We start from the raw sequence: 13,330 nt of genomic DNA, 5'->3' as shown, positions 1-13,330 counted from the left end.
CCCCAGCGCTCATCCTGGATCATCATTCTGGCTGCAGTATCTGTCCTCCACCCAGGATAGCTGGGGGCTCAGGTAAAGGAAATGCTCTATTCCAGGACCTTGAGTCAGACTCACGCTTATGCCTTACACAGGACTACAAAGCCCTCTGTTATGGTTAATTTTATGTGTCAACATGACTGGGCTGAGGGCCACTCAGAAAGCTGAGAAGCTGAGAAAGCATGATTTCTGGGTAAGTCTGTAAGGATACTTCCTGATGAGATTATCACCTGAATCAGTGAGCTCAGTAAAAGCAGATGGTCCTCCCCCATGTCGAGGGATGCCATCTCGTCCTTTGAGGGCCTGAGTAGAGAAAAAGGCAGAGGGAGGAGGAATTTGCCCCTTTTTTGCTTCCTGCCTGACTCCAGGAGTTGAGACATCACATCCATCTTCCAGGCCTTCCAACTGGGATTTAAATCATTGCTCCCTGGGTTCTCAGGCCTCGGAACTTGGGCTGAATGACTCCACTAGTTTTGCTGGGTTTGCAGATGGCAGATCATGGGACTTCTCAGCCTCCATTATTTTGTGAGCCAGTATGTCATGACAAATCTCCTGTTATGTATCTACTGGTTCTGTTGTTCCAAAGAACCCTGGCTAATCCACCCCTCTTCCTCTAGCTCCTTTCTTCCCTCTACCCTGTTGCCACCCTTAACCTCTTTTGGGAAAGTCTGAATGTGTTACTTGCTCTGGGGTTAAGTTAGGCTCAAACTTCTGGTTCCTTCCATCACAGCATCCAAATAACGATCTATGCAGAAGGCATTAAGTGCCCTAGCTTGTTTCAGTCATTGGGCAACACAGGGGATTTGGGGATTACATGCTTTCCTTTACAGTCCATGCCTCATGTCCACCTTCTTCCCTGGGTCCATCTGGAGGTGCCACTCCTGCAAATCATCAGTTCGGTATATGGTGTTAAGAGTAGCAGCTGCCGGTTACCAAGCATTTACTGCAGGCCAGGACCTCGGCTAAATGCCTTAGAAGCAGGTTCTCGTGTGACCCTCAAGGCAACCACGTGAGGCATGTACTGGTGTATTCCCATTTCCCTGATGGAGCAGATGCTGTCAGGGCTCCACCTGTATACCTTCATAGCCCTTCTCCATTTTTACGCATGCAATCTCGCCATGTGCTTTCACTCCTGTCAGCCTGCATCTATTCTCTTTGACCAAGGACTGCCCGCAGATTTCCAGAACTCTCTCAGCTTGAGCATATGAAGCACCTAAAGTTCTTGGGAATTTATTACACGGCCTGTCCCCTCTCTTCCATGCCCCATCCCGAATCCAGCTCTTAACCAATAACTCATGATATTGGAGTATAAATACTCTGGCTCTTTCCCTGGTTGGGGATAACTCTGGGGTCACACAGTCCCACCTGCTATGGGCCATGTGCTAGGAAGGGTGCTGCAAAGGTGGGAAAGGACTTCCACATCCCCAGGAAGCTTTCCCTTCTCCTGCCCACCTCCCCCAGATCTCCAGGGTGACGGCAGTGGTCAGGAGGCCAATCCTAGATCCCACAGACACCTGGGCAACGTGATGATTTATACAGATGCCGACCCAACGAGAGCCAGGAAGAAAAGTTACAGGTCTGTAATGTTTAAAAAGACCCTGAGGTGCCTGGGTGGCTCAGACGGTGAAGCATCTGACTCTTGGTTTCTGTTCAGGTCATGATCTCACGGTTTCATGAGTTCGAGCCCTGCATCAGGCTCCGTGCTGACAGTGCGGGGCCTGCTTGGGATTCTCTGTCTCCTTCTCTCTCTGCCCCTCATCCACTTGCTCTCTCTCTCTCTCTCTCTCTCAAGAATAAACTTTAAAAAAAAATTTTTTAATTAAAAAGACCCCAAACACATGTGCTTTACATCAAACTACAAACCTCTCCTTCTTCAGACCCCTTCCTTTCCTCCACCCAGTTCCCACCCTTAACCTCCTTTGGACAAGTTTTAATGTGCTAATGTTTTCTTTGCCCTGGGACTAAATGAGGGCCAAACTTCTGGTTCCTTTCATCATTGCATCCTCATGCTTCAGGGGTGGGATTCATTGTACTAAATTGGTTTGGGTCCTCCATGTCTTTTCTTGGTGAAAACCATCATTTCAATGTTAACTTTTTCTCTTAAGTTTGTGCAAATTATTTTATGTTTTATGCAGTAATGAAAACTATGAGAGACAGAAATTATGTTGAGTGAAAGAAACCAGACACTGTATGAATTCATTTACGTGAAGGATAAGAACAGGAAAAAGAATCAAAGTTAAAATAACAATTCCCTCTGGTAAGGTAGGGATGGGTATTAATGGGCAAGTGAGGAGAGGGAACCTTCTGGGATGCTGGGCATGTTCTGTATCTTGAGGGAACCTTCTGGGATGCTCAGTATGTTCTGTATCTTGAGCTGAGGAGCAGTTACAGAAGGGTATACATTTGCCAACATTCATTGAACTGTACACTTAAGACATGTGCTCTTTATACATTTATACCTTAATTTAAAAAAAATACATGATGGCTAGTCTCTAATGCAAGTTAGTGTAAGACTTCTCATTTTCTCTGTCTTTTGTCCTATTGGCTTTGTTTTATTGGCAGAAAAGTGTTCTTTACTTCTGTCAACTAATTTTCACGGAACACTAAGTTACTTTTATGGTTTGCCCTCCCCCATCATGATATGACTTCCCATAAGAATTCAAGATCCTGATGGGAAGCTAACTCATAAGACTCATACTCAAGTAATAGTAATGGAGAATTTCAGGGGGAATTAGGGGGTGGGGGTGGTGAGAATTTGTAAGAATAAATGTAAGAGTGCAAATAATGTTCTTAGCACAATTAGTCCAATCTAGCTGCCACAGAAGAACAACAAACCGGGATTCCACAGGCTGAAGTCAGACATGGAGGCCTTGGATGCTAAGCTATAGCTTGTTTTACTAGACAATGAGGATCCGCTGGGGTTTTTGAGCAGAAGAGGACCATGATCAATCCCATGCTTCCCGAAGAGAAATATGGCAGTGTGACCAAGATGAGGCAAAGCCTCAAGGCTGAGAAACCACTCAAGAGGATACTGCAATAGTCCAGGCAACAAGTAATAGGGCTTAAGATAGTAGAGAAATTAGGTGATAGGTGCCAAAAATAATATGATCAATGGGCGTAGAGGTCAAGGAGGAGAGAGGAGTTGATGAAAAGGAGGAAACAAAGGTATGGCAGCTGAGAACATGGGCTCTGGAGTGAGACTGCCTGGCCTTGAACCCAAACTCTCCCCACAAACTACCTGTTGATTTTAAGCAAATCTCTTAACTTCACAAAGCTTTCCATCTTCTTATCTTTGGATTGATGAGAATAAGAGTACCTATTGCATAAGATTAAATCAGATGAGGCCCAGCAGGCACTATCATAATGTCTGGGACTCATTAGGTCTTCAGTAAATGAGATTTAGTATAATTCCTTTCATTATCATTATAATTACTCAGGATAATATTAACAATGGCTGAAAGACAGCCAATGGAGGGAAGGTGAAAGGTTGGGGAGATGATGAGTTCACATTTCTTTTCAGCAGAAGCTTTAAGAGCAAACATGGTTCACCATGTTTTTTTCCTCTTCTGCCACAAGCCCAGTGATGTCCCAGATAGAGGCCACTCCATTGGCCTGGACCCCAACAAGAAGACATGGAACATGCCCGTGATCAACATATAGCATGAGTGAGAAATAAACCTGTGTTGTTGTAACCCATGAAGACTTAAGAGATGTTTGTTACTGCAGCATATCCAGTCTCCTCTGTTACAGAGGGCTGATGAATTGCCAATGACCCCGTGCTGTGATATCCACAAAGTTACAACAGAAAACTCCCACAAGTTCCTCCAGAAAGGCTTACAAATAAGAAATGGCTCAAATCTTTTCCATCACAACAGCTATCATAGCATCAGACTGTTAGCACACGCCAAGGGGGATAATTTGGGTGGAGTGGGAAGATGCTCTGTACCCAGTATTTTACTGTTAAGGGCAAATTTGCAGAGATTTGGAAAATTGGGTGGTGTGTGGAGTAAACATACTGAACAAGTTTTCAGCTACAACACAGCTGAGCTCAAGGGAATGGGGTTTGATAGTTAGTGTCAGCATAATGAATTAAAAAAAAAAAAACCCACTCCAGAATGTCTATGAAACACTGTCAAGTTAAAAATTGTGCCTGCAGGGTTTTTTTTTTTTTAAAGCAATTTCCCTAACCACTATGGCTAATAATATCTCATTTTGTTAACTCTGAAAGATCTTTCTAAAAACACTGTGACATATCATTTCCCAGCTTAAACTCAGTGACTTTCTATGGCCTTGAAGATCAAGTTGAAACTCTTCAGATGGCCTGCAAGGAATCTTCATGACTGGGCCCTGCTTTCCTATCCAGTTTCACACCTGGTGCTCTTCCCTCCCATGCTATGATCCCACCACTCAAGGACTGAAAAGTTCCTGTAAAAGCCATGCCCACTCTGCCTCTGAGCCTTTGAACTGACTCTTCCCTCTGGAATATTCTTCTGATCACTGTGAAAAGATTCAGTTCACGCATAGGGCACCAGCAAAGCAGATGCTCCAAGTGTTTGAAATAATTGAAATGTTTATCTTTTGCTGAAAAAGTATTGAACACAGAGGAAATCACATTTTTTAGAGTTCCCTTGTACTAATTTTGCTGTGTAGTATTATTTCTCTTTTGAGCCCTACATAGGGCTCCATCAGGTAAAGGTCTTGACCTGACCTGGTTTTTGGCTCTGTCTCTGGCTAGTAGTTCTCTTTATTCTTCAGGTTTTAGAGTAAATGCAACCTTCCTGGGGAAACCTCCTGGGACTACGCCCTGCCCCCCCATGAAGGTTAGTAACTTTCCTCTAGGTCATCAGAGCTCCTGATGCCTCCTCTAAGGCCAAAATGATCATGCAGTAATTTTTATCTAGCACATAAATTCCAGGAGGGCAGACATGGTGTGAGTGACCTCATTTCTACCAACTGGCTCAGTGCTTGGCACATCGTGGGTGTTCAATAAAGATTGCTTTGAATGGGGAGACTGCAACATGCAATTGTACCCCATTCCATCCCTGGCCAGGGTTCTAGGGCCTGATTTGGAAGTAAGTTAACGTGCTGATTGCGTTTGGTTATCAGGGCCGATTTGGTCACTGAACAGGATGTGAAATCCAAAGAGGATATGTGAGTTATTTGAAGCAGGCATTCAGGAATCAGAATTCACCCCTACTCCATTTTTTTTTTTTTTAATTTCATTGTGGTAAAATATATATAACATGAAATCTGCCATTTTAGCCATTTTTAAGTAGATACACTTTAGTGGTATTAAGTACATTCACAATGTTATGAAACCGTCACCACTATCAATTTCCAAAACTTTTTCGTCACCTTAAATAAAAACCCTGTGCCCATTATGCAATAATTTCTCCCTTCCCCTCCCCCCAGCCCCTGATAGCCTCTAATTTACTGTCTCTATGGGTTTGCCTCTTCCGGATATTTCATGTAAGTGTAATCATACAGCATGTGGTTTTTTGTGTCTACTTTCACCCAGCATCATGTTTTCAAGGTTTATCCACATTGTTGCAAGTGTTAGTGCTTCCTTCCTCTTTATGACTGAAGATTATTCCATTGTCTAGATATGCCACATTTTGTTTATCCATCCAACACTTTACGGACATTTGACTGTTTCTACCCTTTGGCTATAGAAAATAATGCTGCAGAGAACACTGGCAAACAAGCATCTGCTTGAGTCTCTGTCTGCAGTTCTTTGGGGTATATATCTAAGAATTTCAGATCATCCAGGAATTTTACGTTCCTATCTCCCTATTTTCAAGTGACAATAGCATTGTCTGTAGAGATCTGGCTCTGTGCTCGCACAGAGGGACCTTTACCTGCCATCAACTCATAGGAGCCTTTGGCAGCTTTCTGCTGTATATATACATATTATCCCCATTTTCCAGGTGGGGAAACTGAGGCCTAGCTAGGTTCTGCAACTTGCCCCGAATTTCACACCCAGTAAGTAGTAGAGCACGAGTTTAAACTCCAGAGTCTATGTTCTTAACCATGACAGGCAGCCTTCCTCCCAAATCACATGGTGTGATGGGGGGAAGGGAGATGGGAGGCAAGTGGGGGAGACCCCCTTTCTGAGAGTGCTGTTCACCCAGTGATTGTTAGGAGCAAGTGAGAATCCTTGCTTGGTAGTCCCAGAACTTAAACTCATCTGAAGGTTTAATACTCTTTTAATAGAAACATCACCATTTGATGATTTTTTTTAATGCTTATTTATTTTTGAGAGAGAGAGAGAAAGTGAGTGAGGGGCAGAGAGAGGCAGAAAGAGGATCTGAAGCCGGCTATGTGCTGACAGAAAACCCAAAGTGGGTCTTGAACTCACGAACCGTGAGATCATGACTTGAGCTGAAGTCAGACACTTAACCGACTGAGCCACCCAGATGCCCCTTGCTATTTTATATAAGAGAGGAGAAGGCTGGTACTTTCTAACAGTGAGAGCAATATTCATTACCAAAAATCGAAATGAAAACGAAGCTAGCAAGCAAGAAAACATTAGAAACAACAAAAACCACAGTTGCACCTACTCAGAAGCTATTAGTATTCACACCTTGGTGCTAATGATTCTTCCAAATGCTCTTCAATGCATATGCAAGCATATGGTGATTTTCTCTTTTAATGAGATCATACAGAGTATATCATTTCTTAACATTTTCTCATTTAATATTATCACGACTATATTCCACATTAACAGGTTCCTCTTTCCAGCAGAAATTTATGGTTACCTAATATTTCATTCATTCCCTCAGAAAGTATTTATCACGTGCCTAAAACCGTGTCTCAGAAGGCATTTAGCTGAACCTCTATTATTGTAAACAGGTTCTTCCCGACTTCTTAGTAGGATAAAAAGCATTGCCCTAAATATCCTCATAGCTAAATCTTTGCACATATACCCTGGCCCCTTCTGGAAATAATTTCCTATGAAATTGCTTGGTCCAAATACAACACCTTTCAAGCTCCCTTAACCAGCCATATTTTGTTGTGAGGAACAGACACCTGCTTTAACTAGCTCAAGTTCAGCGTGGGTTATGAAAAGGACATGTGTCTCAGGCACAGGGGAGAGCAGAGCCTTTAGAGGCTTTCAGCACCCAAAGTGGCCATTCAGTCTAGTGCTCCCACTGACGTGGACCCCCCCACCGCCAACTCAGTCTTCATTTCAACTTTGTCCAAATTCTTTTTTTTTTAAGTTTATTTATTTATTTATTTTGAGAGAGAGAGCACAAATGAAGGAGGGGGAGAGAGAGAGAGAGAGAGAGAGAGAGAGAGAGAGAGAGAGAGAGGGAGAGAGAGAGAATCCTAAGCAGGCTCCACACTGTCAGTGCAGACCTGATCCGGGGCTCAAACTCATGAACTGTGAGATCATGACTTGAGCCAAAGTCAGATGCTTAACCAACTGAGCCACCCAGGTGCCCCAACTTTATCCAAATTCTTAAGAAAGGGGGAATCTGATTGGTGTAGCCTCAGCCTAAGGAACTGGCTCCCCTGAGTCGGGAGCTTCATGATTGAGCTAGAGCCTACCTGGAATCAGGTAGGTGCAGGGAGACCTATATGGAACCAATACCTTCCTAACACATGAAGTAGATCTTAATAATAGCTTGGGACTAGAAACGTGTCAATAGAAGGGAAAAAACAAACCAAAACCAAAATCAAAAAACAGCCTCCTTTTCCTTTGTAGATAGATCTCCATTCTCAGAGCATAGATTAGCCAGAAGTCTTTTGGTTGTAAGTCACAGAAACCCAGTGTAAACAGGCCTAAGTATGAGGATTTGGAAGAGGGTTTGGAACAATCAGCAGCACCAAGATGTTAATAATGATGGCTTCATGAGACTGGGAAGTTGAAGGCTAGCTCTGTCATCAAATACAGCTGGACCCAAGAGGTGACAGGTGTCACCAAGTCTCTTTCTGTCCCTGTCTTTCCCTGCTCTGCCTTCTTCTGCAGTGGGGTCATCTTCAGACTGCCTTTATCCAGGATAAGGTATGATGGCCACCTGCAGTTCCTGCCTTATATCCCACCACCTTGGCAACCCCAACAGGAAGAGAGCACTTCTTCCCACGGGTTCCAGCCAAAGTCCCAAAGTTTACTTCTATCGGGGCAATGTGATTAAACTGGTCACCAAGGCCAAGGGAAAAGAATATTCCCATTGCTCAGGCTCACGTCCTGGGCCTTCCATATGGGTCAGCTCCACCTGTACCCAAGAGTGTATACAAGAGTGGGTGAATAGCAGAGAGGAGAGGGGTGTCTCCATCCCATCAAAAACGAGGTTGCTTTTGCCAGAAGGGGAATAGTGCTAGACAGGAGGCACTGACAAGAGTCACTACAGAAATATAGCAGGGTCTTGTCTTTTTCCAGTAGAGGAGATGGCTCATCTTGAGTCATCCTCATTCTCTTCTTATTGCTTCCAGATGACAAATAGGTTTTGTGAGCTCACTAAAAGAAGCAGTGCTGTCCAATAGAGCTTTCCGCAATGATGGGAATATTCTCTCTCTGTGCTTGTCTGGTACAGGAGCCACCAGCCACAATGCTGCTATTGAGCACTTGAAAGCAAAGTTTAAATTTTAATTAATTTTAATTTAAACAGCCACATGGGGCCAGTGGCTACCATAATTGGAGAACACAGAATAAAAAGCCTGCTCAATTTTTCTGCTGGCATTATATAGAAATGTGAGGTCTTCAATGCTTCCTGACTTCAGGAAAAGAAACTCTTGCCCTTGTCTGCTGGCAGGGAAACTTTCTGAGTCTCAGGGAGTTTTTCCAGGAGAGCAATGGGAGGTCTGCACTGTGTCCATGGGGCCAGTAGTGAATGAGGCGTCTTGTAATGAAATAACTAAAACGTCATTGTGACTGTAGAATCAAGGGTCTTCCCTCCTTATCTCCAAAGTGCCCGTGTTTTACATGAAAAAGCGTTTCTAATTAATAGGCCAGCCCCTCTTGAGTTTGATAAAAACAGAGGAGAAAAGGATTTGATTAACCCACAATCTTTTCAATTTGGCGTGTTCTGCATGAGTGAAGTGTGTTTTCTGCAACGGAGCCAAGCCCGGCCCGTCCTGGTTTACCGTGATAACATTCTTCCCATTGTGCAGCCCTGCTTTACCCCCAGCCTGCCAGGAGACGTTGGTATGAAGAGATTCTCAGAGGTAATCGCCAGCACAGCCTGCAAAAGTAATCTGGATTCCCATACAGATGGTGGCCCACCCGAGGCAGGGAAACATGACAAAGGCTTCTATTGTTCCCCAGTAAGAGAGTTTGTTCTGTCTGGAGACCCAGGGCTAGGGCGGGAGGTTTGGGTGGAACGGTGATGGGAGGAACCATACGGAAGGGTGGGTGGTACACTCAAAGTCAAAAGGTCAGGGACTGAGATGGGGCAGAAGCGGGGAGGGTCGGGGGGAATCAGCTGTAGCCACGTCCAGTGCTGCGACCTGCTGTCTCCCGGCTCTCTTAGCTTTGGCTCCTGCCAAAGGAAGCCCTCCCTGCCCGAGTCAAAGCAAGTCACAGAGCAATGTGTTTACTGAGTAAGCACCCAGTTTCATTCTTCTCTTTGCAGAGATAAGAAACGTCTTCCTCCTCTTTTTCTCCTGAAAGAAACAGGCTAGGTGGCAGATAACTCTAGATTGGTGGTGGTTTTAAAATGTGACCTCAAGGGGCGCCTGGGTGGCTCAGTTGGTTGGGTGTCGACTTGGGCTCAGGTCACGATCTCACCGCTCGTGAGCCCAAGCCCTGTGTCGCCCTCTGTGCTGACAGCTCGGAGCCTAGAGCCTGCGTCTGATTCTGTGTCTCCCTCTCTCTCTCTGCCCCTCTCACGCTCTTTCTCTCAAAAATAAATAGACATTAAAAATGTGTTGTTTTTTTTAGTGACCTCAAATTCTTAGTTCTCCCATTAAGACGGGGTGTTCCTCTGTTCTCTCCACTTAAATCTGGATGGGCTTGTGACTGCTCTGCCCAAAGGAGTCTGGAGCAGTGACACTCTGACTACTGAGGCTGAGTCATTAAAAAATCACCTTATTCCCTGGAACCCTCATGCTTGGAGGCCTGAGCTACCATGTAAGAACTGCCCCAGTTTGTAGTACTTTGTGACAGCAGCCCTAACAAATGCAGCACCCTTCATCAATCTTACTTCAGTGTTGGCAGAGGGTTTTTTCTGGTCTTTTCTTCCCCCGATATTTTATTATGAAAAATTCCAAACATACATAAAAGTAGGAGTTGTGACCACCCATGTATCCGCCTCCCACATTCTACAATTAACATTATGTTACATTTATTCCACTACATGGCTATCAACTTCTCTATCCTTCTATCCATCTAATCGTTATCCTTCTCTCTCCCTCTCTTCAAAATAAGTTGGAGGCATTATACAGTTCATTCTTAAACACTCCAACTTGTGTGTCATTAACCAGAAATTCAATATTTGTTTTCCCTTTTTCAGGTGAACTTGAAGTATAGTGAAATGCACAAATATTTTGTATGTCATTTTGTGAGTTTTGGTAAATGTCTAAACCGTGTAAGCCTAAGGTACAGATCATCACCAAGCCCAGAAAGTTCCCTCCTGTTCTTCCCAGTCAATACCCACACCTGCTCGACCAAGAGGACACGGCTGTTCTGATTTTTTTCATTATGGGTTAGCCTAGCCTGTTCTAGAACTTCAGATATAATGGAATCATACCATATATTCTCTTTTGTATAAAGCTTCTTTCACCCAATATAATACTTTTGATTGATTTTTATTTTAAGAAAGTCATAAAACTTGGTTCAAAGTGTTTTAGCACCTTGCTGAGAAAGATGAATAATAAATAACAAATACACGAAACAATGAATAGTAATATGTGTTCTACCTGCTGGATACCAGGCAATGTGTTAGGTGCTTGGGATACAATATTGAGTAAAACACAGCCCTGCCCTCAAGAAGTCCAGGGGCACCTGGGTGGCTCAGTCGGTTGGGCATCTGACTTCGGCTCAGGTCATGATCTCACGGTCCGTGAGTTCGAGCCCCGCGTCGGGCTCTGTGCTGACAGCTCAGAGCCTGGAGCCTGCTTCGGATTCTGTGTCTCCCTCTCTCTCTGACCCTCCCCTGTTCATGCTCTGTCTCTGTCTCAAAAATAAATAAAACATTAAAAAAAAAAGAAGTCCACAGGTACCAGAGGCTGAAAGAAAAGAATCTAAACAAAGTATAACTCTGATAATAAAGGTAAGTACAGAGGAATGGAGCAAAGGGAGTGGGGGTATCTCAGACTTGGTTCCAGCAGTATTATTGTTCATTTGGTGTTTGTATTTAAACCTACTCCTTTTGTTTCACTAAGCTATATCTGAAGTTGCAGTCCCTGTACCAATTTTGTCAGGAAAGCAATATGCCCGGTTAAAAATGCCTTCTCAGACTCCCATGTAGCTAGGAGTGGCCAGAGAACTCAGTTCTAGCCAATGAAATGTAGGCAGACATCTGTTGGGTGGAGTTCCTAGAAAACTCTTTGTTTTCCTAATTAAAAAATTAATGATGACGATGATGGTGGTGGTGGTAGACAGACTCAGCTGGTACAGCCTTTTCCTTCCCCCTCTTTCTCTTCCTGCCTGGAATGAGGGTGCAATGCCTGGAGAAGAGCAACCATCTTGAGGCCATGAGGATAAAAGCCTCATGCCAAGAATGAAAGCAGGAAATTAGAAGGAGCCTGGATCATTCACAACATCCTTGGATAGCTACACTAGCCTTGGACTGCTGATGTCCAAAAATCCTAGTAACTGAAAAAAAATTACCCCCTTACTTGTTTAAGCTGCTGTTGGTTGAGTTTTCGCTTACTGAAAGCCAAATGCATCCACAATGAACACACTTGAGTTTGATGGGCTGCTCATGTTTTTTTTTTTTCCAGTTTAATTCAAGTAAATATGAAATAATTCAAATAAAATTGCTTTTGCGTATTATCTGAAATGGACTGATATAAACCAGAGGCCAGTCACACTTTTAGAAATCCTGACCTAGTAGGGTCATTACTTTGAGGATTTCAGAATTTACCACGATTCCTCCATGACCCTTTAATTTAATCTTCACTGCATCTCCATGAAGCAGATGAGACAGATATTACTACTGTCCACTTGCTACAAATGAGGGAATGGATGGGGCTGGGAGGTGTTAAGTGATCTGCTAAATATCTCATAGCTAGTGAGTGGGGAAACCAGAGGAATTTCACAGTGTTAATGTCACAAAGGTTTATTAAACACCTACTAGGTGCCAGGCACTGTGGAAGCAATGGAGAAGAAGACAGTCTCTGCTCCAAGGAGTAACAAAGGCAACAGACATTTAAACAAGTGTTGGGAACCAAATATGAACAGTAGTATGACAGAGGAAATCTAGAAGTCTGGAGAAGCATGAAAGAGGGTCTCTGTCTTAATTTCCGTTCCCCAAAAGCAGATCCTGAGGCAAGAATCTGAGCGCAAACAGACTTGAGGGAGGTGATTCCAGGAAGTGCAGGTAGAGAGGCTCACTTTCCCTCTCCACTGGGGGGTGGGGGGGGGGGGGGCTGGAGAACGGTGCAGAACACAGCTCAGAGTTGCCTTACTGGGGTGAGAAGCTGAATATTTATTCACCACCTCTCCTCCCCTGTTGGTTGAGAGCAGCGTCTAGGGGCATTACCTCCCTGACACTCTGGCCTGTCCTACTCATGGGCTAAGCATCTGGCATTGAAAATAAAGTCCCCAGACAACAAACCCTTGTCCTGCACCAAATCCATGTGCAGATGACCCCAGCGTGGGCAGAGGAGTTATGCCTACCAGCAATGACTGCCCCAGGTACCCCATCTAGTGAAGAAGGGTTCAGGAGCCTTCCCAGGGAGGTAATGCAAAAGGCGCACCTCATTTTGCTACATAATGCTGCAACCCGACAACGGGAGACAGTGTGCACTGCAGGGTTGACTTAATGTTACAAAACGCCTACCCAGCTTGACATTTGACCTGCTGGCTCATCCACAAGGCCAATCCAGGTTGAACCAAAATCCCATAGTGAGGCCCAGGATTGAGACAAGATCAAAACATACCTCCTTCCAGAAAGCTCCTCAGGAGCCTGGCCTCCTGTGAAGGACCAGGGAACCAGCAGCCGGTTTCCAACTTTGCCTGGGCTTCCTGTGGTGCGTGCTTCTGTCCTCACTGACACGCCGAATGTTCTCCCCCAAATTATTTCTGAGTTCTCCTGGCAGCGGCTCTGCCTCCCCCGCCTCCCCTCCCCACTCCCTTTGGCAGATCTGTGTTATAAAATAAGAGGCTCGGGATTATGTCTGTCTGACA

The 13,330-nt window shown here is 44.4% G+C and overlaps 1 protein-coding gene across 1 annotated transcript in view; it reads right to left on the bottom strand.

Moving 5' to 3' along the window:
• CUX2 (cut like homeobox 2) overlaps positions 1–13,103 on the bottom strand; it is a 320,662-nt gene extending 307,559 nt beyond the window's left edge. Inside the window, exon 1 of the mRNA XM_053902021.1 lies at positions 13,084–13,103. The gene's annotated coding sequence lies outside the window, so the exon portion shown is untranslated. The remainder of the gene's footprint in view (positions 1–13,083) is intronic.
• Between the last annotated feature and the right edge of the window lie 227 nt (positions 13,104–13,330).

This window comes from Panthera pardus, unplaced genomic scaffold (genome assembly GCF_024362965.1).
Source record: "Panthera pardus isolate Hobbes unplaced genomic scaffold, ASM2436296v1 HiC_scaffold_15, whole genome shotgun sequence".
In the NCBI taxonomy this organism is placed as follows: domain Eukaryota; kingdom Metazoa; phylum Chordata; class Mammalia; order Carnivora; family Felidae; genus Panthera; species Panthera pardus.
Note: the sequence above shows the minus strand (reverse complement) of the source record. Positions and strands in the feature narration are given on the sequence as shown.